Source organism: Oxyura jamaicensis, chromosome 15 (assembly GCF_011077185.1).
Source record: "Oxyura jamaicensis isolate SHBP4307 breed ruddy duck chromosome 15, BPBGC_Ojam_1.0, whole genome shotgun sequence".
NCBI classification, from domain to species: Eukaryota; Metazoa; Chordata; class Aves; order Anseriformes; family Anatidae; genus Oxyura; species Oxyura jamaicensis.
In genome coordinates, this window is record NC_048907.1 from 582,369 (window position 1) to 608,783 (window position 26,415).

The following is a 26,415-nucleotide window of genomic DNA, read 5'->3' on the forward strand; positions in this document are numbered from 1 at the left end:
TGGTAATTGGCGGCAGCTGTGCCCTGGAACCAATGGTTTCTTACTGGAGTAGGAAGCCCTAATGTGCTAAATGGTGCAGTGTTCCTTTCAGGAGGGAGGTTTTATAAAGCAGGAGCCACAGAGGGGGAAGTGAGCCCTAAGGAGCTGGAGGTGTTGCAGGCTGCTCTGGCGTGGTGCTTGTGGGCAGCTGTAAGGAAGCCAGCAGGTAAGGAGTGAGTTTGTGCTGTTCTGAAGATTTTTAAATCAGTAGGTGAATCAAAATGTGACTTTGGTGGAGGTTAATATAATGGTGATGATAAACTTGTGCGGTTAGTGCAGATGTTGCTCATATCACTGATGCTTCTGTGGGGCTGATGGTGAGCGGCTGAGCGTGGGCGCTGCAGGCAGTGCGGTGCCCTCGCTGCAGGAGGGTGCCTGGGGCAGGGAGAGGCTGCAGCCCTGTGGTCCCCATGGAGCAGCAGTCAGCCCCTCCTTCCCTCCCCCACAACAGCCACACCATATTAATTGCTCAGAATGATGTTGTATAGTATGGAATATCGCCAGTTTGGGTCAGCTGTCCTGGCTTTGTCACCTCCCAGCTTCCTGTGCACCTCTGGCCTCACTGGTAGGACAAGCTGAAATGTCCTTGCCTCGTGTAAGTCCTGCTCTGCAATAACTGGAATGCTGGTGTGTTATCAGCATTTTTCTCAACCTAAATCTAAAGCACAGCATCATACCAGCTATTAGGAGGAAAACTAACTCTATCCCAGCCAAAACCAGGACACTGCTTTTCTGTTGTCACAGAGATACTCAGCATAAGGACCTGCTCATGGCCCAGTTTCAGGTTTTATACCATTCACTTGCTCTGGGCTGAACCATGAAAATGTCAGAGCTGTGAGTTGTGGTGTTGGCTGGTGCCAGGCTGTTTTGGCTCAGATAGTTAGTTGCATAAGGGTTTCAGCCCTGTTTCCAGGCCTACAAGGTTTGCACAGCTTTGGGTAAACAATTGGTCTTTCAGGTGTAAATGTAGTGTGAACAGAATCTCCCTCCTCACTTCCTGGGTCTGCTGCTGCTTCCAGGCAAGACCAAGAGTGCTGAGATGCACAGCAGAGATAAGCGGTGCTGGAGGTAGGTCAGGGATTTTATGCAAACTCTGAGCATCAGAGATTCTCCTGCTTGTTAAGGCACAGACTGGAATGGTTCACAACGTGTCTGAGCCTTTTCACCCTGAACAACTTGTCTGCAGCCCAGGCTGCCTCTGGTGTGCTGTTGTGGGTTGTTGGGGCATGGCAGCATGGGCTGCAGCACAGCTCCCAGCTGGGGGTCCTGGCTGGATCCTCTTGGTCCATGTATCAGGACCAGAAACCCCTCTCCTTCCCAGTCCTGGGTGCTCTGTCCATTTGTTTGTGCCCTGGTAGACCTTGTTGATGGCTGCAGGTCGAGTGCCTTTCCTGAAAGAAATACAGGGAAGCTGCTGTGGCAGCAAGAAGCAAGTGGCTGTGAAGCAGAGTTAGCAAACAGTCCACTTCTGCAGCTGGCTGGAAACCTCTGCCTTGTAGCCTGGAGTCGTTACTTCCCTCTGTGAATCTGGAGTCTTAATATTTAAGTGCTTGGAATATTTATTTTTCATGTTGCTTACTGACACCAGGAAAGGGAAATGAGTAAATCTTTATGCACTTTTAATCACCTGTTAGTGGAGGAGCTGCAGGGCACTGCTGCTTTATGTCTAGAGATAAATAAAAAAATGTGTGGATTTGCCAGGGAGAAGCAGCTTGTACAGGTGCAGTGTGCGGATGCTGCTGAAAGGCACAGAGCAGTACCCTGGGCAAGAGGGAGCCATCAGCCAGGAGTGCTTTGATGGGATTATGACAAAGAGAGGAAGATAAATCACCTTTCTCCCTGGCATGGAAGGGGACCTTGTCCCCTGGCAGGACTGCTCTGGTGGGGAGAGCTGTGGGGGTAAGGCCCTGGCTGGCAGCATGATGCTGTGACCGCACTGTGAAGTTCCTGTCCCACCTTGCCCCGGATGGGCGAGGTGCCACATGCTCTGGGTGCGTGTAGGCAGCTGGGCTACCATTGCCATCAAGTGTCACCAGCTTTGGTGCCACCTGGCAGCAGTCTGCAGGGCGAGCTGGAGCAGGTAGGGGCTGGGGACAGCAGGCACCTGCCCTGGGGCTGCAGTGACCTCCCCAGCCTTGGTAGCAGCTCAGGACTGATCTTGAGCACTGCATCCTCATGCCTCTGCTGCTCTGTCTCTAAAATGGGGGGATTTAAGAGAAAGGAAAGGTCTTCTGGGGAAGCTGCATTTAATCAATGTCCTTGAAGGCCTTAGCTGAGGGTCCTAAAGTGTTATGATGTTATCATTAATAAGGACAGCATTTAAAATGAAACAAGTGACAGGGACAATAGAATAGCAGCCACTTTAATATTCTCTACTTCATTCCGTACTTAAAATCCCTGTCAGTCTCCAGTAAGGAACAAGGAGAATTTATGATGAAAAATCAAAGATGTCCATGAAAATCAAGGATGAGATCAGTGGGCTGATAGATGACTGGCATATGAGTGCCTATCACCACCAAGGCACTCTCCTGCATGCACCGCAGACCTGCCAGCCAGGAGATGCTCCCCAGTTATCACCGGAGGCATTTCACTGAGCCCTGGGCAGGTGCAAGTGACGCTTGAACAGCCCTTGGCTCCATTGCCCATTGTGTGGTCCCCAGACACTCTGGGTGCTGGTGTAGTGTCCTGGGTGCAGAGCAGCCCCTGCACACCCTCGCCTCAGGGAGCTCCTTGCTCCAGCAGTAATTAAGGTGACTTGTGGTAATGTTAATGCTGTTCCACTTAATGGTATAGGAGATAAATGCTCAATGCACAAAGGGAGTTTCTTGCTTCATAGCCCCATTCAAAAGAAGATTTCTTTTGAGTAATCTAATAATGGCAGTGATAAATGCTGCTTACCAGGCAGTGCTCCGCAGCCTGGGGGAGCTGTGGCCAGCCGGAGCAGCAGCCCCGTGGGAGGGGATGGCCCCAGGGTGCAGAGGGTTAGGGCCCTGTCCCTGTGCTGCACAGGTCCCCGTCCTGGGCAGCGGCCACCAGAGCTGTGCTGGGGCACTTGCGGCTGCTCTGCCAGCACAGCAGGGCTGGGGACGTGTGCTTGCAGCTAATTAGCAGCCCTGCGAAGTTCATCAATAATAGATCTTGTGGCGGCAGTTGATTGCTGGCTCACAGCGGGTGGGCACGGGGTGGTAAATCAGCCTGATTGATTGTTGACCACTCCAGTTTTTCCAGCAGTAATTTAAAGCAATTAAAACGCCTCCCTCAGAAATTAACAAGGTAAATAACGCCCCCACGGAGCTGTGCGCAGCAGGGGTCCTGCTGGAGAGCCAGGGCTGGCAGGAGCAGGGGGGCTGGTGGCCACCCCTGTGGTTGCCACAGCTGGTCCTCCCCGCAGCGCTGCGGGGCAGCCACCACCCGTGCTGGAGGCTCACGGGAGCCCTGACAGAAAGGTGGGACCAAATGTCAGCAAGCTGCTGACCCTGGGGAAACTGGGGTGTTGGCAGGAAAACCCCTGAATGCTGCTGGCTGCAGGAGCTGGGTGGGCACGGGGCTCTGCTCGGCAGTGGAGGGGTCACCTCTCCTCAGGGCTGGGAAGGAAAACTGGGGATGTAGGACCAGTGCTAACCCCCTGCTCTGCTGGTGCTTCTGCTGCCTCTGAGCCTGGGAGGTGGCATGGATGGATGTTGGGATACAATCCCTGACTGTCAAGGCTCTACACAGCACTGCCTAAGTGTTGGATTTTCCCTTTAATAGGGATTGTGCCAAGCCCTTCTGCTGCAGCTCCTGTGTTTTAATTGTACAGTCTATCAATCCTGCTGCTGCTGTGGTACACACAGAGGCTACTTCACCCATGAAGGGTGATTATCTTTTATGAGTGTGAAATACCTATAACTCATGAGGTGCAACGGGAAGAAAGTGAGGAGAGAAAGGGAGTCACTCTTCATGGATCAGATAGTTTGTTTAGTATACGGGAAGGGCTTGCTTTTAATTAGAAAGTGCACTTTTCATCCTAAATCACAGCAATGAAAATGAGGTAAAGACACATTTGTACCAATTGCCAAATCTCTTGCCAAAGCTTCCTTGGAGGCTGGCGTGACCCACAGGTGTTCCTGGGCTACTGCTCTTCCCCGGGTGTGTGGAGGAATTTCAGAACTGCAGTTCGGGGTGTTCAGGCACAGCTGGTGGTTCATGGTGACTGGGTGCAAGTTCCTGCAGGCACTGGGCACCTGCCTGTCAGCACTGCCAGCCTGGCTTAAATCCCCCCAGCTCACTGCCACATGCCATTACCTGGCTTTGGGTGTGCTTTGTCCTTGCAGGGTGCAGACAAAGGTGCTGCTTGTCGTCTCTTGGAGTTACCCTGGCTGCTTGCTTTGCCATGTGCACAGCACTGTGTGGTGCATGTTCAAGCAGCCCTGAGCATGTAAAGTCAAGCAAGGCCTTGCAGCCCTGTTTGCCAGCAGTGTCCCTGGCATAGACCATCAGCTAAATTACTCGCTCTTCAGTGGGGCAGCATGCAGGGACAGCTCGGGGGCACTGGATGCTGTACAGGGTTGGGCAACGTCTGCTCCCTGTCCAGAGCCAGCAGCAGCAGAGCTCTTCCCTGCACCAGGGTCTGCTCTACAGCCCGAAACTGGGGGCTACAAGCAGCTGGGAGTTTCCCTCTAGAAAAACTCCAGCTTTGGAGAGCTGAGCATGGTGGTTGCCAGCAGATCCTGTCTGAATTTTTACAATAGTCTTTTCCCCATACACCTTGCTGAGCTTCCCCCTGAAGTCCTTGCCTGTGTCTGGGAACCTGTGGGATGGCCAGGCTGCGGGGCTGGTTTTGCTGGTGGGTCCCACTGGTGCGTGCTGTCAGAGATCCACGCTTGGATCTGGGTGGTGAGTGTATTTTATGTCAAAAACTGCGTTTAGCTCTAGCTCTTGCAATATTTATGTGAATGCTAGTGTATATGGTAGCCAAGCATACCACCTTGTTTCCAAGGACTACTAGGAGCCATGGACTTCAGCATGCACCTTTCCTGCTGTGGAGCTATTAATTGCAGTGATTTGTAAATGTATAAATTCCTTGACAGAAGTGTGGATCTCTTCCTTTCCTTCTGAGCAGTGGGAATATCATTGATCTCTGGTGCTGTGCAGGATGCTGGTTTTGCTAATGCTTTGCTTTGCGGTGATTTTTTTTTTGTGCGTTGCAAAAGTTATGTGAGCCTTGATCTCTCCAAGATATCTAATATCTCACCTTATGCCTTGTAGAGTATTCTGACACTGTGCAGAGTGCTGGATAACAGCAGGAAATGAGTTCAGGCATCGGTAACTTGCCCTGAGACACTGCACTAGCACAATTTGGGATCTGCTCAGCCCTTTAGAAGATGTCATTAATAACTTAATCTGTGCAGAGGGCAGCCTCTACCACAGGCAGTCTGTGCTGCTCTGGTACCCGCCTTGAAAGGAGAAACAGGTGGTGGGAGGCTTCAGGTATCTCAGGTTGGCTGCCGAGCTATCTGGTGTGCGCCTTGCACAAAGCCCAGGCAGCAACTACACATTATTAGCCCTACCTTTTGGGAGGATTCCTCAGCCTGTCTGCAGCTGTGGGGCAGTGATGTGGCCTGGACCTCTGTGGTGTGTTGCTCCACTGGGAGAGAAGCTTGGGGCTTGTCTGGAGCTGTGTGGGGATTTCTCTGATCCCACAGGGAGCCTGCAGGGGCTTGTCTGGGGCTGAGTTAATGCTACTGCAGAGAGGAAAGGAGCCCTGAGATGCTGTGAGCAAGGAGCCTTCTCTGTGGCAGCCACAGGCTCCTTCTTCCATGTTGCAATGGGCAGCCTGTTGCTTTGTCTGCTCTGCCCCACTGGTGCTGGAGGGAGAGCACTGGCACCCTGCTTGCTGTGCAGCACAGCTTGCTGTCAGCTGCCAGCTTCAACTTGCTTGGGAAGGGCACGCTTCCAGTCGGAGCAGAGCTATAACCCTTATATAACAGTGGCAACGTGCTCGGAATGAGCACCTCGTGTTTTAAACCTATTAATGGTTTGTTCAGCGCAAGCTCAGGTTGATCAGAAGCGAAGCTATGATGCTTTGCTGCAAGCAGTTGGGAGCAGCAGATGTTCTCAGGCCGGTGCTGGGGATGATGCGTGAGTCTCCCTGCTCCTGTGCTGCGAGGCTGGGGAAGAGGCTGGGCACTTCCCAGGAGCTGCCACCAGTGGGGCCCTGCGCTGCTGCCCCTGGGACACCAAGGGGCAGGGGACATGAGGCGGTGGGTGTCCTGGTGTTGGTACCTGCTGGGGGGGGGTGGGGGGGGGGCTGGGCACAGCCCTTCCAGCCTCGTCTCTGGGAGGCTTTGCCTGAGCTCTGGTGACCTGGGTGACCATGGGAATTCTGGAGTGTCTGTGGTAATGCCACGCCAGCTGAAAGTGATGGTTTGTGTGTTTTAATAGGTACTTAGTCCTAGGATTCTAGCTGTTCTTCCTTCGTCCACACTGAGCAGCAGGAGGTGGGAAAGGCCACACAGTTTGGGATGCAATAGGAACTTAGCGATGCCTTAGCAGCTGAACATGACATTCAAATGTTTTTAACAAACTAGCTGCTTCTTGCCCCCAGCGCTGCATTTTGACTTGTCATTTATCACCAACGTGGTGACATAAGGTCTGGAAGTATCCAGAACTCACTGAATGCAGGCACACTTCAGAAGGCAGTTTTTAATGAAGCTGGATAATCTCTGTGGTCTAGCTTTTGATTTGGCTCATCTGCAGTGTGCCTTGTCTGCTGGCTGGAGAGGCCTGGGCTTTGGGCAAGCTTGGTGAAAGGAGAGTGGCAGGTGAGTTTGGAGGAACGTGTAGGTGATGTCCTGGGCTGGCCCAGGATGTCCCAGGTGGCTGAAGGCTCCTTGCCTGGTTTTGGGTGGAACAACCAGAGTATGACCAGGTGTTGCCAAAGTGCTTGATTTCTACAGGGGCTTCGAGTCTGACCAGGGATCCCAGTGGACTTGAAGGGTCTCATCCCATCAGAGCATGCTGGAGCCTGCTGGTGATGTGTGTTTATCTTGTTTTGCTTTTCCATTCAGTGTGTTTCTGTTCAGAGATTCATGAATGTGAAGCAAATTTCCTGTCCAAGGGAAGAAGGGGTTCATGTGATGTTTATTTAGACCAACCCACATAAAGCCAAAGCAAGTTGTATGTCAGAGTACTTTCATGAATTTAAGGTGTCCTGTCCCATCTGCTTTAGTTGAGATCCTGAACAAAAGGGAATGAAGCATAATTTGTCAGGCTCTTGTGTAACTGCTGTGTTGCCATTAAAAGGATATGATCTTACAAAAGAGGTAGGATGCTAAATCCAGCAGAGTAATTAAGCTACTCATCTAATTGGAAGTTTGATGATTTATTGAGCCATAAACCCCAATTCTTTCCACTTACTGACCAGGACCTACTATGTATGCTATTGCCTGATGGATTCTCATTTCCAGCTGGGCAATATGCTCCTTAAAAACAGTGTTAAAAATGTCACCAAGGAAGGCATCCTTCATACTGTGCAAGTGATTAGCCCCATCTGAAGTCTGCAGCACATCAGAATTATCCCTGCAGAGCACCGCAGGATCCTGTGATGGAAATGTGTGCTGGCACTCATGGGTGCAGAGCTCCTTGGGATAGGAGGTGGAGGCCAGAGCTGGTGCTGGAGGTGTTCAGCAGAGACCCAAGGGGAGGCTGAGGTGCCACCACTGCTGCACACAGCGCTTGGCAAGGTACAAATGCTTATTTATGCTGGTCACTGAAGTCTGGTGATGCCCTGGTGGAGCAGGGACGGAAGAGGAGGCTGTGCTGCCCTGGGGCTGGTGACACAGGTGCTCTTGGTGCCTTCCTGTCAGCTCTGTTGAGAGAGCTTTGCAAGTTTCAGCACTGCCTCCACCTTTCTTTACTTTTTTTGACTCTTTGACCCTCACCCCTCTGTTCCTGTTAATGTCTGGTACCCCTACAGTTCCTGGCTCTTTTGAGGGCTGGGTGGGCTGGTGATGCTCCCCCCGAAGGAGGGCTGGTGGCAGCAGTGGCTAGAAGTGCGTGCCAGGCAGAGGTGGCTGCTGCCTGAGGGCATTTCCAGCCTCCACATTTTTAGCTTAGGGTTTCCTGAGCTGGATGTAAATGTGGCTGGAATTATCGTGGTGGATGTTTGCTTGGGGGGATGGATATGAGAGGTTGCACTCTGTTATGTTGCTTGTACGTGAAAACTCACCTATGAATGCCAGAATACAGAGAGAGCTGACGCAATAAATGTGAGAAAATGAAAATGTAGGGAAAGTAAAGCAGTTGAGAATCAAGTGATTGCAATATCTGTCTTTTAGGCATACATCTGGACAGCAAGCTGCAGGAGTTTGGTATTCCTCTTGATCACAGAATGAACTCTTAAAACTTCACAGCATCTTCAGTCTCTGGTTAATGCAGTGCTCCTGGAAGGCTGTTCTCTGTATTTTTTTCCCCTGTCAATTAGGAATTTCTTGGACCATCTTTTCTTTAACCTGTACCAATTGCCTTAATTGACTTCCGCCTTAATTGGTAACAAATCATTTCCACAGAACCCTTGTAATTCTTTTAAATCAATCAGCTCAGCCTTCCTGTGGGGACCATGCGTGAGCAGCGGAGCAGGGGCTGCCGCGGCCGGGCAGGAGGTGCCCGTGCCTGGCTCCTGCCATGTCCCCAGCAGCTGGGGCAGGGGAGCTGCGGTGAGCGCTGGGGCTGCAGTCAGATGGGGGCTGCAGTCAGGTGGGGCTGCGATCAGGAGCGTGCTGCTGGCCGCAGGGATGGAGCAGGAGGGCGGCAGCACGGCTGAGCTGCCTACCGGCGCCACCCGAGCAGGGCAAGGGATGGAGATGGGGGAGCATGGTGGGGATGAACTGCTGGAACAAAACGCCGGGGTAAGTGGTAGATTCTCCAAACCAACACCTTCAAAGCAAGGTTAATGTTACTCCAAAAAGTGTCTTGGCCAAAGTAGCTGTTTTGCTCAATACAGGACAAACTGCTTAAAACAGAAAAGCCTGTGGTGCACTGGAAATGAGACAGTATGATCTAGTGATGCCTTCTGGCATAAGTATGTAGGAGCCTATGAAAACACATCTCACATCAGTGTTCAAAACCATTAACTGGCTGGCCTCTGGTTGGTGCCACGTAGGTGGCTGAGTTCAGCACTGTCATTGTTTTTTTCCCCAGTTGAAGTCACACCCGGTGCAGAACACCTCTTAAGTAATGGCAAGAAGATAATGCAACATATAACAAAATCAGGCATAAAATCCAGATGCACTCTCTAAGTTGAGGAAAAATGATCTTAGAATAACACCACTCCCTTTGATGTACTTGTGGGCTGTGTAATTAGCTGTAACAAAAATATTATTTGATCTGTGTTGAAAATCACAATTTGTTTTCCTATGTACACATAAGATATACTTACAGCATTTCTTTATAATAGTCACATTCCTGAAAGCTACAGCTGACCTCACAGAACACCCAGAGGAAAAAAAAAAAAGGGACTTTCCATATGCAAATGAAAACATGCTTTGTTCTCGAAGGGTCTGTTTTGGGGGTATGAGTAGGAGGGTTGGTTTCTGCAGGTAACAGACATCCCGCCCTGTGGGGCAGAGGGGATCGGAGCTCGGCTGCTGAGGCTGTCTCCGTCCGAGATGGGGTCTACCTCCGTAGAGGAGGCCGCGTGCGGGGGTGTCTGGGTGCAGGGGTGTGGGCCCTGCACTTCTGGGCTTGTTGTCCATTGCTCCAAGACTTGCGCTCTTCTCCAGCATGGGCTGCGTCTATGGGACTGGTGTTGTGGCTGTGCCACAAATCCTCCCCTGGCAGTGAGGAATTGTGTGTTGGGACAGGGCACAGTTCTGTGACAAAGCACATGAGGTCTTGCCTTTGCTGGAAATGTGCAAAGCTCACCTGGTGCATGGGCAGGAAAGCTGTGCTCGTGCTGTTTCCAAAGGGCAATGAGCACGCTGGGCTGGCAGGCAGCCCTGGGAGAGCTGCTGTGGTGCATGGTTTGGCTTGGGGAGAGCTGCATCCCTTAGTGTGTCTGCACAACCAGCTGCAGGGCAAATAATTATGGGCAATAAAGTTAGTTGAATTCAGCTTGTTCTCTGAGACAAGGCTTTACTCATTCCTAGTGTTGTTGGCTTCTCTGCTGCTTCCTTATTTATCCCATTTCTGCAGCAATTACACCAAATTGACGTGTTTGCACTGGCTGGGTGCTGGCAGCGCCGTTCTGTGTGTTGGGTGCGCGTGGTGCTGGATCACGTTACAGGCGGCCGTGCTGGTTAGTCATGCTTGCAGGGAGCTGCTGGGCGTATTTTGGGCAGAAGTGCCCCTCTGAGCACCTTGACTCTTTGCTTGGCTGGGAGGGCTCAGGGCTCATGGTTCTCCCCAGGTGCTGGCAGCAGGTGATGTGTGGTGCAGGCGGGGTGTGCTGGGGCAGCATGCTCCTGTGGTGGAGCAGCATGGTGTAACATGGTGGAAGAGGGGATTGCACAGCATCTTCCTCCCCCCCGCCCCCAAAGATACAGCAGTGGCTCTGGGCTCATGGGGGCTGCAGGACACATGCCCCAGTACAGGGCTGAGCACTCAGCAGCTGTCTCCAGCCCTGCCTCTAAGGTCCCAGCCTGTGCCAAGCAGACAGATGCAGTAAAGCAAGGTGTAAGCTGGAAGCCTGGCATGATGCAGAAGCGGTCCTTCCCCTGTTTGAAAGTACTGCCAGTCACTGCCCTGGGCTCCCTCTCCCTCTATGGGCCTTCCTGTGCAGATCTGCTTTCTCTCCCAATCTGCCCAGTAGAGAGCTGGGATCAGGAGGATGCTGGAGAGGTGCTGGGTGTTGCCCCCTGCCCCAGCCCATGCTGGCTGGACCCTGGGCTTTTGTCAGAGCAGAGCACCTGAGGAGCTCTGTGGGCTGCTGAGGACTTGGAGGCTCAATTTCACCTGGAAGGTATGAAAGACTTGGGGGCTTGCAGCTGGGAACTTCCTCAAATCTTTTGGGCATGTCTGTACCTTGAAGGTCTGAGTCTAAAAGGGATTCACTGCAGGGTCAAGAAGTGTCTGACACCTTCTGTCTTGTTGGAGTACTCTGCCTCTGAAAGCAGTGACATTTCTCGTGTGAGTTGCCCGGCTTGCTGCCAGTGCATCCAGTTTCCTTGGAAAATCCTTTGAAAAGGAGTCAGGAAGGACCTCCCTGATTAGAGGAGCGGCCTGTGACCTGCTTTCCATGAGGTCTGTTTTGGCATCCAGCAGCCTCCCAACAAAGCATGGATATCCTTTGAAGGGGAAGAAAGGCCTGTCCCTCCCAGTTGCAGAGATGGCTCGTGGTATCAAAATAACTGGCAATAAAATGGTCTGAGAAAACAGCTCCTCCTGAGTGCTTTCTCCACAGCTGGAGCAGCCCGCAGCAGGGAGCCGCTGAGCTCTCAGGAGTCAAAGGCAGGGGCCAGACTGGAAGCTGTGCTGCTGGCCAGCAATAATACTGACAGAAATGCCAAGAGCAGCTCTGCAGTCCTGCTGCCATGAGGTATGATGGCCAGTCCAGAAATATGAATAATCACCTTTTGAAGGTCCACTGAAGCAAAATGTGGGAGATGCAGCCCCTGAGGACTGACATGCAATCTCCCCATGGTATCCTGGAGCATGCTGCTGGGCTTGGGACAGTGGGCAGGGCCTTCAGGAGGCTCTGCAGAGGCTCTTAATTAGCAGAGGTGATGGATGAGATTTGTACACGTTGCCGAATCACCGCTCTGTGACCTCTGACAGCTGTGTATTGCATCCTGCTATGTCCTTTCCAAAGCAGAGGAGGAAAGCCCAGCACCTTCCTATTTGCAAGACAATTACTGCTTGTGCTCTTAAAGCTTTCCTGCTTCAGCAGCACTTTAAATCCAAGAGATAATCAGAGTTTGACTTGGCTGAGTTACAAGGACCATTTCCTTTCTGATTAGCCCCGTTGTCGCTCACCTTCCTTTAATTTCCATCCATATCTTTGCTTATGGGAGTCTCCATCTGAAACTTTGTGTGCAGCTTTTTGTGTTGTGGATGGAGCACAGAACTTCACTACTAATTAGTGTTTGTCATCATCCTGCTAAATATTTGGGAGGTTTCAAAGACCTGCCACATTTGCCTTTGTGTAGGGGAAAGTGCTCTCAGGAGCATTTCACAGGGCTTGGGGATTCAGGTGGGTGCTGTCAGCTCTGTCCGCCAGCGCTGCTTTGCTGTAGTTTGCTTGCACTGGGTAGGTTCTAGGACCATTTCCACTATAAAATCACACAACACTTAGAAGATAAGCTTTGTACTTAAAACCACTCTGCCATCCAATGATTTGGATTAGCTGCTGCTGTCCTTGAAAACCTAGACAGGACCTGGTTTCTACATGCTGCCCATCAGCTCTTGGCTAGTAAACTTCTGTATTAAAACCCACACTGAAAAAAGCACATTTGTCTAATCAGAAGGTCATTTGCTTGAGTTGCTCCTGTATTGCAGTCTGAATCTGGACAGGACCTGAATCTTTCAGGTGGTGGGCACCTGCATCAGTCAACAGTAAGCAATGTGCAGTAAGATTCATGCTGCAGCAGTCTTCCCTTTGCTTGTTTTCCTGGCCTCATACCTAATAGCTTGCTTTCCTTCAGTCATGAGGAAAATGATGCCCGTGAGTGGGTCAGATGTGGCTTTGGATCTTTGTGTTTGAGATTGCAGCCATGGTTGCCAGAGATGAGTGGGGCCTGTGGCACTCAGGGGTGCTGCTGGTGGTGATGCTCAGAGAACCAGCTGAGAGGTAGGAAGCAGTCGGACTGTGGAGGTTGCTCTTCAGCTCACCTTCAAACCCCGATCTCATGAATGGATAAAAATGTGTGCTAAGACGGCAGAGGAAGTGTGCAGCTTGGGCTTGCAGGGTTGTGCTGTGCCAAGCTTTTGGCAAACGGGCCTGAAAGATCTACCCTGTGTTGATGCCCCAGAGGAAGATTTCCTCGGGCAGGTTGAGGGTGGCAGCAGACCTGGCACGTGTGAGGTTACAGCCCTGTCCCCTGTCGGTGCAGCACTCGTGTGCTGTGTGGCCTTCCCACTCTGGGCAGCGAGTGCCACGGGAGCAGCTCTGCCTGCAGGAGGTGAGCCTGGCTGGAGCCGTGGTCTGTGCCAGGGCCTTGTCTTGCTGCAGGATGTTATGACTTGGGCTGATGCTGGCGATGGCGTGCGGATCGCTCACTCCAAATTCCTGCTGCTGACAATCAGCCAAGCAGATTCATGGCACTGGTTCAAGTGGTTGGGAGGGGAAGAGCTTGTGTTCTAGTCCTGTCATGGAAAATGCCTGAAAATCCCCCAGACTTGAATGCATAACTGGTGGAGACCCACATGGTGTGAGGGGTGGTAGGGACAAGCACTGTCTGTACAGCAAATGGAGTCTCACAGCAGGTCTGCAGCCTCTCCGTTCGTGGGCCTGTGGCGCTGGGATGCTGCGGTGTTGGGAGCAGGATGGTGGAAGCTGCTGATGGTATCAGGGCATGGAAGAAATAACTTCTGATAAGGCAAGGCCTGACCTGAACTTGTGCCCAGCGCTTTAAAAGAGAAGGGAGCAAACCTGCTCGATGGTGTGGGAAACCTTGGCTAACTTCCTTGTTTAGTTTTCCCACAGCCCTGTGCTTCCTGCTTGCCCTGGCTCTGGAAGTACCAAGATAGCATCGGGCTGGCTGTGCTGGTGGGATTCCGTCCCGGGTGGGAGCCGGACGTGATCGCCATTCCCCAGGGCATCTGCAGGGCTGGGATGCCTGTGGGCACAGGAAGGCTTGGGGAGGCTGGAGATGACCCATGCCCTGGGGTACAAGGAGGATCAGATGCCAGCTGGATGGGAAACGTGAGAGGGGTGCAGGATACCTGGGGCAGGGAGGGGGCTGCTGCTCTAGATGTGAGCTAATTTTTAAGATGATGCACCCTGCCCTGTGGGAGGGAGTGTGAGTGCCTCCGGCTGGTGGAGATTACTGGAGGGGAAAAGGGTGGACTGCGGGTCTGGCTCTTCCTCCCCCTCCCTAGGTCACTGGCTGTAAATTGGCGCAGCCTTTCTGGGCATAAGGAAAAATACCAGTAGCCTGCCAAGCAAAACAATAGGTCTTTCCACTGTTGAGCCATGTCCAGACAGTCTGGGCCTGTGTCCAGCTCCGGGCTGGCTCTTGACTAAGCCTCCCTTGCTAGAGCTTTAATAGGAGGGAAAGGAGAAGCAGCAAAGAGTAATGAAACAGAGGAATGTCTGTGACATTTTTCTAAAAAGGAAAAATGTGGAGTTTCCAGTCAAACCGAAAGACTTATTGGGTTCGCTGGGAGGCTAAGTCCAGCTCTGTAGGACAAACTGCTAGATAAGGAAAACAATTTAGTCCCAAGTAATATTCACTTCAGGATGGTGTGCAGGCTCCGCCAGAAACTGTTTTGACTGCACCGTTTTCATTGATTTTTCTTTCTAGCTCTCAAGCAAATCTGGTGGCACCCTGGGGAACTGTGGTGAGAGGCTTGCTGAGGCCTGCTGGGGCACCCAGCACCCCCACCCTGCTGGCGGATCAGGAGCTCGTGTATCCCCAAGCTGTCTGTGCCTCCGTGGTGGCCGTGCTGCATCTCCTTGGCACGTGGTGAGGGTTTGCATGGCTTTTGTCCCCACTCCCTGTGCTGCGCCAGGTGCTGCCAGTGGTGTCCCCTGTGTCCCCAACCAGAAGTTGCTGCCTTGGTGCTGGACAGAGGGTGCTGACCCTTCTCAGTGGGCCAAAAGCCACAGATGTCTGGGAAAATCATTCATCTATGACTCAATCAATAAGTAGGATTTTACAGCTTGCTCACCAGTTCAGTGCAGGGCTTGCTCTACTTGCATTGTACGTGCTTTCATTTGCTGATTGTAGTGTTTTACAAAGGAGGGGCAGTTTGAAAGGTATGTCTTATTGACACCTCGTTTCATCAGTCTCCTATGATCAAACTGTGGGCCTGGTTAGGAAAAGTGATGGGGCTGGTGTTTCAGTTCTTTGAAAGTGTTTGACAATTTGACCAGAAAAACTGTAGCTAATAGCATATACCACATGGATTAAAAGCAGCTTAATGACAGATTCCACAGTATGGTCATTAATGACAGTGCTGTTTCCCCTGGCATTCCTGAGGAACATTTTGACATGGTTTGATGTGTGATTTAATGACAAAGATGATAACAGCCTTTGTTGGGAAGCCTTGGAACCAGCAATTGCTGCCTAGCCCTTGCTGTGGGCAGCCCACAAGGCTCCCACCTTGTTCCCAGGGTGGAATTCTGGCTGCCAGGCCCATCAGCCTCCTCAGGAGGTGGTAGCTCTGGCTTCTCCAGATGGGAGCTTCTGAAGGCAGCCTTTCTTTCCTGCAGGGCTTTCCGGGTTTGCCTGTGCTTCCCCTAGCACAGCTCTGCTTCTCAGCCAGGCTTGGTAGCAAGGCACAACTCACCAACTCACGTTTGTGTTGAGGATGTGTCTGGGGTGATGCTGTGTCTTCATTTCTTATCACTTTAGTTCATGCTTCCATCTTGCCAGCACTTGTATTTGCAAATCATTTTCTCACTGACAAATGGATGCGCATCACAAACACCCCGCGAACAAGACATGGATGTAGATAAGAGACTGTGCCCTGTGCAGCAGTGTTGATCCCCTGATACCAGCCTCTCCACACATCAGACCCCATCCTTTTCACAAGGCAATCACTCAGGCCAATGATTACTCCATCCATATCACTCCTTCCCACATCAGCACTTCTTCCAGGAGAAAACCTAGCATGAGGAATGGAGCTTGTACCCCCCAAAGAACTGAAGTCAGCTGTAACACAGCCACTGCAGGTTCAGTCTCCATAAAGCCTGGCTGCTTGGGGGCTCTGTCCTGACTGCTTACATGATTTGGGATACACTTCCCTGCATTTTGCGATTGTCCCTCTGTGGATTGGGCTACTGTATGGATTTCTACAGTGTTAAATGAAGCTTCTCAATACTTGACTGAATTTGGGAAAGTATTCATCTAAAAACCTGACCACTTGTGTGATGTATTTGTGAGTTGGAGGAAGTGAAATTTTCAGTATTTCCAAAGCTTGGACCATGTACACTGGTAAAACATGCCTTTTTCAGAGCAAACTGCCCACTGCAGGGGAAGTGCTCTCCATGCCTTCCACTGACACCCCTTGGTTGGACAAGGGTGTGTCTGGAGCTGGGTCCTGCCTCTGTCCCAGGCATGCCTTACTACCCACTGCAGTGGGCATGGCTGGATTCACAGCCTCCACCAGCTGAAGGGCCAGAGATGAAGATATAAGCGTGACAATATTCCCTCTGAGGGCAATTACTCAACAGGCAACAGCTACAGCACAGATGCTGGCACCCTGGCCCCTGCTCTTCCTCCTCAGGTTGCTTCGGGATTTTGTCTGAGGCAGAAACTGAGCTCCCTTGTTGGAAGTCCATGTAGCCTCAGTGATAGCTACAGGGATCTCATCAAGCAGGAATTTCTTGGCAGGGGATAGGACCTGTCTGCCATATGGTTTCCATGTTCGGAGCAGAAGGTGATCTGTGGAAGTGGAAGGCAAAAAAAAAAAAATAAAAATCCTGTGCTTGATTTTTTCACTTGAGACTAATTGTTCAGCACAGCTCGGAGGAGGGAGCGGTGACAAGGCTGACCCTCAGCCCTGCTACAGACTCCCTAGAAATCTCATGTAGGAATGTCTTGGGAGCTCTTTTGTGAAGTATTTTTATCGCTAGGAGATTTTATATTTTGACAGATCAGGTATCTGTTTGAAGGGCTAGACAATAAAAAGTAAAACTGGCCAGAGCATTGAATGCACAAATACTCATCACATCCTGCCTGGCTGCAGATCCCGCCGCCCTGCCTGCCTGCCCTGGCTGCATGGGAAGCTCACACCTTGGAAATGCATCACCTTAAGGGAAAATATTGGCTGGTCAGTGGTGGTATGGCATCTTTGCAGCTGTGTCTATCTTTGAAAAACCCCCGGTGTGTGAAAGCTGGGTAAAGCTAGTTATGGTGCGATACCTGGTTAAGATGGCCTTATCTGCCGCCTCTGTCTTTCTGGCATTGTTCTCCAGCCTGAGCACATTTGCAGTGAACATATTAGAAGGTGTTTTGCACTTTCACATCTTCCTGCTAAACCTGATGGTAATCCAATAATGTATACTCCTGTGAGCATAGTAATACTTCTAATGATTATGACTATCTAGATAGATTAACAAATCTGATCTGCTTCCCTCCGCAACTGTTTGCTGTGGTGAAATACCCCTTTACTGAAAACTTGACCCAGGACTGAAGATTGTGTTATGTCCTCCAAATGCTGGAAGCATGGGAAGTGTTCAGTCCACGTCACAAGTGTCCTGTGGCAGCGGTTACGGGAGAGAAGAGCTTTGTTCCCTGGGAGGGGCAGCGGGGGCTCTGCTCCCGGGCGGTGGGTGCAGCTCGCAGGAGGGGTGCAGCGCACGGGGGCTCTGATGGCCAGGCTTGAGGCTGAGCACGAGGGGTGGCTCTGCCTTCCCATCACGGTGTGCTTGGGGGGGAATGGCGAGCATATATTGTCAGGCTGAATCTGAGCTCAGTACTAAGCTCCTCTGCCCGAATTAAAATTTGCTCTGCTCTAGGAGGGCCTGGTTTGCAAACTGCAGCTTCCAACTGGCAGCAACAAAGACTTAAATGGCTAAGCAGATGCAGAAGAAAAGTCTCTCTGTGCCTGAGAGACAAAGGCACTCACTACTCCTCAACAAATATTTAGGCCATTTCTGTTGCCAGAAGCATCACAAGCATCCAGGACACATTTGCAGTGGAGCCGTGACCCACGGCGTCCGTGTGTCTCAAGCCCTTGGCAAGCGGCTCGATGCCTCGCCACGGCCGGCACTGGGCGAGCGCACCCGGCAGGAAATCGGCGCGGAGCCTTACGCAGCAGAGACTGAAAAACAGGGAGCAGATCTGCAATGGGAGCCTGGAGGACGTGCAGGAGAGGGTGTGGGGGAGAGGCTGTGGTGCTGCGGCACTGTGGCACGGCCGCCCACAGCTGCAGTGAGTCTGGCACGGCCAGCCCGGCTGGGCGGGAGCGTGCGTGGTGCAGCCCTTGGGTTTGTTCTCCAATGCGGGCAGCAGAAGCCAGTGGCAGCATTGCAAGGGGCTGGTGCTCTGGGCAGGTGCTGGCTACTGCTCACTGTCTCAAAAAGTGCCTTTAAACCTCTGGAAACCTCTCTGAATGGAGCGGTGGCTGTGCTGTGTCTTCTTCCAGTGTCCCACCAGTCAGTGATAGCTGATTGGAATCATGCTCCTTCTGTAGGAGGCGAGTCACTGCTCAGCAGAGTAACTGCTCAGCAAGTGCTTGCTTGTTCACACACACAAAGCATTGTGCCCCATGTGTGCTGTGGGTGCTGCCCCAGGGGTGCTGCTGCTCCGTGAGGCCTCAGCCTGGAGCTGGCGTGCCACGAGGGGAGCATGGCCCCATTCTGCAGGGTCACGCAACAAGCACGGCGGTATCGGGTGTCTCTCTTTAAGAGTCTCATTTCTATTCTGATGAAAAAGTTGCTAATCAGAAATAACGAAGGACAGCCAAATAACTAGCAGTTGGTGCATTTGAATTCTTTCGACGTCTTTGCAGTGTTTCTGTGAAGGCACGGAGTGTTTTAAAACATGAAATGTAACATCAAAACAGTAAAAGTAGATCAGAATGTTCTGTCTTGAGTTTCAAACAATACCCTGGAAATTTCCAAGTCTTTCCTGTTTGTCCCACTCTTCACTGGACTCCTCTGTGCCCTTCTGCTGTTTACGATGGCAAAACTATTTGATTTTTCCTACTCACAGGCATCGATCTGGAGGCACTTAGCATATTTTGTGAAAATATTCCCTCTCCAAAAGTTTCCTAGTGAGCTCAGGCAAAGTGGAAACATTCTGGTTGCTTCAATCAGATCCCTCTGTCCTGGAATAGCCACGGTGCCTCTCCTCCATCCCCCGGGGGACCACAGGGGGCGGGAGGGACCAGCTGGGTTATTCTCATTAGGCAGCCTTGGGACACTGCCAGGGTTTAGCTCCAGTAGTTCATGACGGAGACCCACAACCTCTCATGACTTGGGGTCAGACTAAAGCAAAGCTCCCTCCTCCTGCTTTAGTTCTGGCAGGCAAATTCCATCACTGCACAAATATTTTGGCAATCAGCGATAATGGGAAAGGAAATGCAGAAAAGTCCAGTCCATAAGGAATTCTCTAAACTAGGACACTCCAAGAAAAGCAAGCTGGCGAGCGGTGGGGCTCCAGGCCCTCTCCAGCCCCAGTAACAATGGCTTTTCCCTTATCATCTGGTAGAAAGTCTTGCTGCAGCCTTGCCTCTTGCTCCCTGGTGTTTATTACCTAGGAAATGCAGCAGTGTGTGATTTGTAACAACGGGCTGCTCTTTATGGAAGTGTTTTATGCTCTAAGTGGTTACAGCAGTGTGGGATGGTGTGTATATTTTGGTATCTATAAACAAAGCAGCTCAAGAATGCCTTGATACCAAAGGTTGATTTTGGCTTTTGATCAAATACTTAATGTCTAGTTTTTTGCCTTCCCCCTCCTCCCCCTGGAAAAAAAGAGATCAGTTGCTGAAATGAACAAAATAAAAAACTGTGAAGCTTCTCACTAGTAGTGATTCTTAGGGGCAAAAAGGACAATTTCCAGGTCTTTGGAAGCCCTGTGTTGGGCAGCTCACAGAGCGGGGGGGGGGGGAGGGGGCAGAACTGTTGGGCCAGGCCCAGCACTGTGGTCCTGGCCTTTGAGCCCTTCCCGGGGCAGGGAGAGGGGGTCTTGTAGTCCTTGGGATGCCAGGGTAGCTCCGGGGGAAGCCCCAGGGCCCACCGGGGTGAGGGCTGGCAGGCTCGCTGATGCACCCGCTCTGCCACTCCAGCTGAGCATGAGCTGGGGAGCACCCCTGTGCTGAGCTGTGCCACGCCATACCGTGCCCTGTTTGCCGTTCTGTGCCCTGCTGTGCCATCCCTGGCAGTGCTGTGCTCTGCCCATGCCAGTCTGGCCATTGCAGCCGCTCCCCACGAGGCTCTGGCAAAGCAGGTTGTCTCCCATTCCCATGGCACGTGGGGTCTGTGGGGTGGCAGGGACGTGGGTGACGCCCCCACCCTAGCACCACTGGTCTCCTTCCTGGGGAGCAGCAGGGAGAGCGCTAACCTGCCTTCGAGACCCAGGCAGCACCTCCAGCGGTTGTTGTGTCTCTTGAAATGTATATGGTGACACAACACAATAATATCCATTTTCCTGGTTTGAGGAGCTGGATTCTTGTGTTTCATGCTATTTTGGTATTCATTTCAGTTTTTATCATTTTAAGGTTCATGCGTTTCTAATTGTTATGAATACCATGCTAAAATTAATAGTTCTATGGTTGGTTTATTACATTTAGTAAAATTATGTGCATGTAATGTTTGCCAAGAAAAGACGCAGCAGAGACTTTAATCATGTAAAGATGATAATTTAGTTGTTACACTTGTTGAAATGATGGGATTAATTTTTTAAAAGTTTGCAAACTAGAGGAGAAATGTAAAACAATAATTTAGCTTGACAAGCAAGCCAGCAGCTGACAGATCTGTCCAGGCCAGTGGAAGAATGGGCACATTGCAGTCACAGCTTGGAGAAAAGTGGCACCGGTCAATTTTATAATTATGGGAGGTTTTATGATTCAGGACAGATAATCCATGACTTTCTCTGAATTCTGGATGTTTTACAGTGACCGCGTGCTTAGTGTTTCACTACCGTCTCTGTGGTTTCTGCAGAAGAGATCGTGTATTTTACTTGTGCATGGAGAACAAAAAACAATTCACAAAATCAAAACCTCTGCGTTATGAGTTAATGCACTTGGTACCAAAAGACCCAAGCTGACACTAGTCCCAGACCTTCCCCACCAGGCGAGGCTGTCTGCGGCTGCCCAGCAAGGCAGATGTGTGCTCGAGATGGTTTGCTGCTCTGTCAGCGTGGCCGGCAGCAGGGGCACCATGGTGTAGAAAGCATCATTCCTGCATCATTCCCTGCATCGCTGGTGTTTCAGGCTGGGGCACAGAGCACCCCGGGGAGGCACCGTGCGTCTTGGCCACGGGATCCAACTGGCACAGGCGGCTGTGCCGGCTTTGTGAAGCCAGAGATTTGCTAGCCTGTGTAAAGCAGGTGATTGTTGAGAATAATTGGAAATTATGGCAGAGACAGAGATGGTCCTCAGCGGGACTCACCATCCTTGCAGAGTCCCGGGAAACTGGGATTTTTAGTCACGTAGAGTCCTGCGTCTCCACTTCTAGGTCCCAGTCATCCTTCTGCCTGTTCTCAACAAATCCCTTCTTGTCCAGAGAGCTACCAGCCAGCAAGGGAGGGGGCCCATGCTTTCTTCTGAGCCCCCAGGCTTTTGTGTTTGAATCAGCGCTTTTTTTTTTTTTTTTTTTTTTTTTTTTTGAGAGAGAGAAGGGGAGAGAGGCAGAGCACATGGGGAACTTCACATGGTCCCTTGCAACAGAGCTCAAAGCTTCTGGCTGTGCATGGGTTTGCGTTTGCCATACTGTGTAATAGGTATTATTTCACACTTGCTGGAGAAAATCTGGCTATAACTTAGGCATTAATTCTGTGGAACATTTTGTAGCAGATTGTCGGGAAAGAAAAGAGAAATGTAAAATAAGTCTTGTTTACTATAGATGATGATGTGGCAAAATAACTCAACAGCCAGTTCTCAGGAGTTTATGACAATAATCATGAATATGTTTTATAAATGTGTAGCAATGTGAGTGGACTCAATTCTGGCTGAATTTAAATAATATGGCTTTGTGCAGCAAAGCCTAAATCAAGTGGCTATAATTTATGCTGAAATGTACTACAGGATGCATTTATTCACAAGTATGTGCTGATTGTAGCATTGTGCCTGATTTATGGTGTTTTACTTTTTCATACGAAAATCCCTACCAAAAATAATATTTAGCGTCTCCTTTTATTTACTGAGCCCCAGCAGTTCTCTAGGCATGGTGGCGGGGGATCACTTATCTTCCTCCTCAGCAGCCCGAGCGGGGCTGGGTGCTGCCTGGAGCCTGGGTGCTGCGCAGGCAGAGCCATGCCGCGGGTTTGCTGTGGTTTGGGGCCCCGGCACCTTTGGTGCTGCCCGGGGAAGCCAAGGCCGGTGGTCACTGGTGTGACCAGGCTGGCTCGCTGTGTGCTCGACCACTGCATGGTCTCTGTCTGCAGTGCAGCCCAGCTTCTCGCTTGCTTGCAGTCATCACAGGCAGCGCTGGAGGCTGGCATCCTCCAACAGCCTTCTGACTGGTGCCTGTGCTCCTATGATGCTCCCCAAGTGACTTGGGTCAGTGATATGCATCGTGTCAGGACCCCGGCCAGGTTTGGTGGCAACGTGGCCACCCATGACATCAGGGAAGCTGGTGGCCACCTCCATGCTCAGGCTCATTGCCCCCTGGCCAGCCTGACCCATGGAGGGTCTTTGACAGCCATTCATTACCGACAAGGGGATGGAGTACAAACTCCTCTCCCCACTGGTCTCATTCAGCACCTTGGTAATGCTCAGGAGTTAGAATAAAGCTTGGATAGACAGTGGCAAACTAACATTTCCTGACTTGAAAGAGCTTGACCCTGTGGGCCAAGCAGAGTTCTTTCAGCTGACGTTGTGCGTGTAATGTTTTAATTGCGTGTGACAATACCCCTGGCACAATTAAGCTGGGAAGCTTCATTTATCACCACTATTAAAGGCAAATGTCAGCCTGTGAGCACCCTTCTCTGTGCGTAATTTTTGGAAGTCACAGAAGAGGTTTCTAAAGGCAGGTAAATGGAAAGGTTTGGGTAATGTTCCTGGACTTGTAGAATTGCCTAGACAAAGTGCCATATCTCTGGCTCTGCTAGAACAATACATAATTCAAAGGCTAAAAGAAAGATTTATTTAAAGCATTTGAAATCCCCAAATAAATCATTTCGTATCATAATAGAACCCAAACCATCCTGGGAGTGTGTACATCCATTAGAAGAGAGTTAAGATCCAGCCTTACTTTCTTTCTGGGTTAAAATCAGTTGTGCTGAAAGTTTATCAGTGATTTATTCTGCAGAGTGACTCCATTTGTAATTCTCCTTCCTGAAGGTTTCAGCACCATTGTTTTTAATGATAAGAACTTGTTGTAGCAACCTCTGTCCCTAAACACTTGGACATTCTTGTTTAAATAAACATGCAACTTGCAAGCAACATGCAGCTTAAATGTGTATCTTATTAAAAGCTGGCACGATCGGAGGCTCCCGGCTTTCTTGCCAATGTTTGGAATACAGTAGCGTTTTTACCCTGTACCAATAAATTTCTGTGGAATGAAAAGCCATAATATTTGCTGTTTTTAGGGAAAACTCTGCTTAGTTAGGTGGAGAGGTGGAAAATATTCCTAATAAATAGGACCCAGAATGAAGCAGGTAAATATTTAGGTTGTTAACGTTGTGTCTGTCTAACACAGGGCAAAAGCTCCCACCCTTGTTTTGGAGGAGAGGAGGAGACAGTTCACAGCATTTCCAAGGAGAGGTCTCACAGTGAGGCATCTGAGGAGCAACTGACTTGAAACGTGCCCAGAGCTAGACCGGGAATTTCCTCTTGCCCCTTGCAGAACAGTACAGAAGGGACCCAGGTTAACAACTGAAGTTTTCTAGCAGACAATTGCACCATGGAGCTTTCAAACAAATATTTTAAGTGCTTAGTCAAGTCTGACTTTGTGCTTTCAAGAAAGGAAGCTGGTTGGGAGAGCAAAGCTGGGAGAACACGAGGGAGGCAGAGCAAGCCAGGGCTGCAGAGACCAAAGGTGAGGATGAAGAAATCTTGCAGCCCTCACAGCACAGACTTCGGTTGCTGTGGTATTGGAGTGCAGAGACAAGCGGCAGGTCCTGCGGCTCTCTGCTCCCTGCACCTCTTCCAAAAGGCCACAGGGTCCCTGAGAGGTTTTGCTGGTGGCAGATGCCCAGAGCCAGGCTCTCTGTGCTGGAGTGGTGGCCCGGAGCCTGCAGCTGGGAGTGCTGGTGCCTGGGGTGCTTGGAAATGAGCTTCACATTCTGGGGGTCTGACTGTGGCGGTGCCTCCCAGCACACGGCCAGTGGCAGGGGCGGCTGTCCCCCCGGAGCCAAATTCTGCAGCTGCCTCCTCTGCTCCCACGCTGCCTGCACAGAGCAGGCTCGTGGCAGCAGTGCTGCGGCTGCCCAAGGAACTTCTGCTGTCTTTAAGTTAGTGTTTTCTAATTAGTTCACTATTAATTAAGGGGCTCTGATGTTATGATGTGAAAATTAGTTGGCAAACCAGTCTGCCATTATCCAGAATTTGCAGAATTAGACTCTGAATTCCAAAATAACTTCTTCATTAATAATTTTGATTTTCCAGACATTACACAGAAACACACTGGTGATTAGCAGAAGTATGATGTGTTCTCATTCACAGTATCCCTAATTAGTAGTAATTTAGTTATTAACTCTTTGGTGCAAACGAGCAGGGACAGAACTGGGAATGCCAGCTTCCCTTCTGCACCGTGGCGTTCCCCCCTTCCCCAAGGAGGGCTGCGACTGCCTGATGCAGAAGCCCCCTCTGCTCTTGCACTGAGCAGGGTGGGCTGGGGGGCTGCCACCTCAGGGCTTCTTGTGTGTCACCCCCCGCCTTGCAGCAAGCGGGGGGGGGCATGGCCAGGGACCAGCTCAGCCCTGCCACTGGGATGGCTTTTAGGTCTTGTGGGGTGGGGGCTTCCCCTGCCAGCCCCCAGTGCACCACTGTGGTGGCTTGCAGGATGTCCCCTCCTCACCGCACAGCCACCGCCGGGGCTGCTTGGCAGTGGGCTGAGGCATTACCCGCTTCGTTCATAACTCAGGGAGAGTTCAAGTGGGCAGGAAGCTGGCCCTCTGCCTGGGAGAATTTGTCACAAGATTAGAGAATTAATGGGAAAATACAATATATTAAAGAATGAGAGATTTTTGCTAACCTCTTACCTTGTCTTAGCCTTAATTGCCTTTAAAAATTGCAGGATACAATGAATTACCATTGATTTTTCTCAATAACGTTTATTTCTGCAAAAGCCAGATGAGCTGCAGTGAGAGGCGGCAGTTCAGAGGGAGCTGGAAGCCCGGCGGGGTGGGCCTGGAGCACGGGCCTGGGCGTTTGGGGGACGGGACGTGTGCCGGGGGCAGGCCCTGAGCCGCGTGGGCCCCCCGGCTCCGCTGCAGCACCCAGAGGCCAGCGGGCACCCCGTGGGGCAGCAGGGTGCGGAGGAGACACAGGAGGTTTCCAGCCCTGCTCCCTGTGAACACGTTTTTGTCTGAAGCGCGCCTTAGAAACAAGCAGTCTTGGGCAGGTCTGGACTGATAGAGAGCATGAAAGATTATAAAGCCTTTTTGGTGGCAATCAATACTGCTTATTACAGCTGCGTTCTTCCAAACTCTCCCTTGTTGTTCATTTTTCCACCTCTTCTAATTTGACCAAAAATTAATGGATGAAGTACCAGGGAGGGGCCTGGATGGTTGAGATGTACCATTTCAAGGACTAAGCCTGGTAGTTCATCTCTTCATCTGATTCCTCCCACCGGTGAGGAAGTTTACTGCTGAGCTGTAGCATCCATCAGTACTTACATTGTTTGTGCGCCTGTGGACCGCAGCCGTGGGTCGTGCCCAGCTGTGCTCGCATCCACCGCTCCAGCGGTCCTTGTTCAGAGAGAGCTGATGTGGTGGGGACAGCGGGCATGGAGTGGGAACAACAGAGAGCAGAAAGTGAGAGGAACCATGGGAATATGGGTCATGGTGTCAGGCTGCGCGATCAGGCTTGCTGCTAAGTTTCTGGTGAATTTCACACAAAAATTGCAGAAATCAGAGAAGAATGTTCCCATGGCTTTTCAGTGGTGGGGAGGAGGTTCTGCCGGCAGGAAAAACAGCATGGGAAAATACAGGAAGGCATCTGCAAATATACCAGGCAGTGAAAAGAGCCGGCACCACCAGCTCCTGGGGAGCGAGTGAAGATCTCACAGGGAGAGATCATTTGGCTGTTAACAGCCTGAAGTGTTCAGTAAATGTTTCTCATTTTCACTGCAGTTTTAAAAAGTCTTTCATGACCATGCAGCATAAAATATGACCTCACTGAGGAGTATATTCACTGACAGAGCTTGGAAAGGCCACCAAGATGGACCCTTTCAGGAGCCAGATAACAGATGTACTCGAGCATTTTAAAAGAGCAGAATGAAATCCTTCCTGGACTATTAACAATAACGTTGCGTACCCTTCAGTGCACTGAGAACATTCCAGAGGAGAAGAGTTTGTGCCAGAGTTTGCAAAACATGACAAGGGTGAGCTGAATTGCTAGAGGTTTGTCAGCTGGCAGTTTCAGACAAAATCATCGATAGGCTGAATTGAAGGTGTTAAAAAA

The 26,415-nt window shown here is 50.9% G+C and overlaps 1 long non-coding RNA gene across 1 annotated transcript; it reads left to right on the top strand.

Moving 5' to 3' along the window:
• Positions 1–86: 86 nt before the first annotated feature.
• LOC118174684 lies at positions 87–26,415 on the top strand. The gene is made up of 2 exons (XR_004754734.1): positions 87–205; positions 26,085–26,415. It is a non-coding gene; the product is annotated as an uncharacterized LOC118174684 (long non-coding RNA).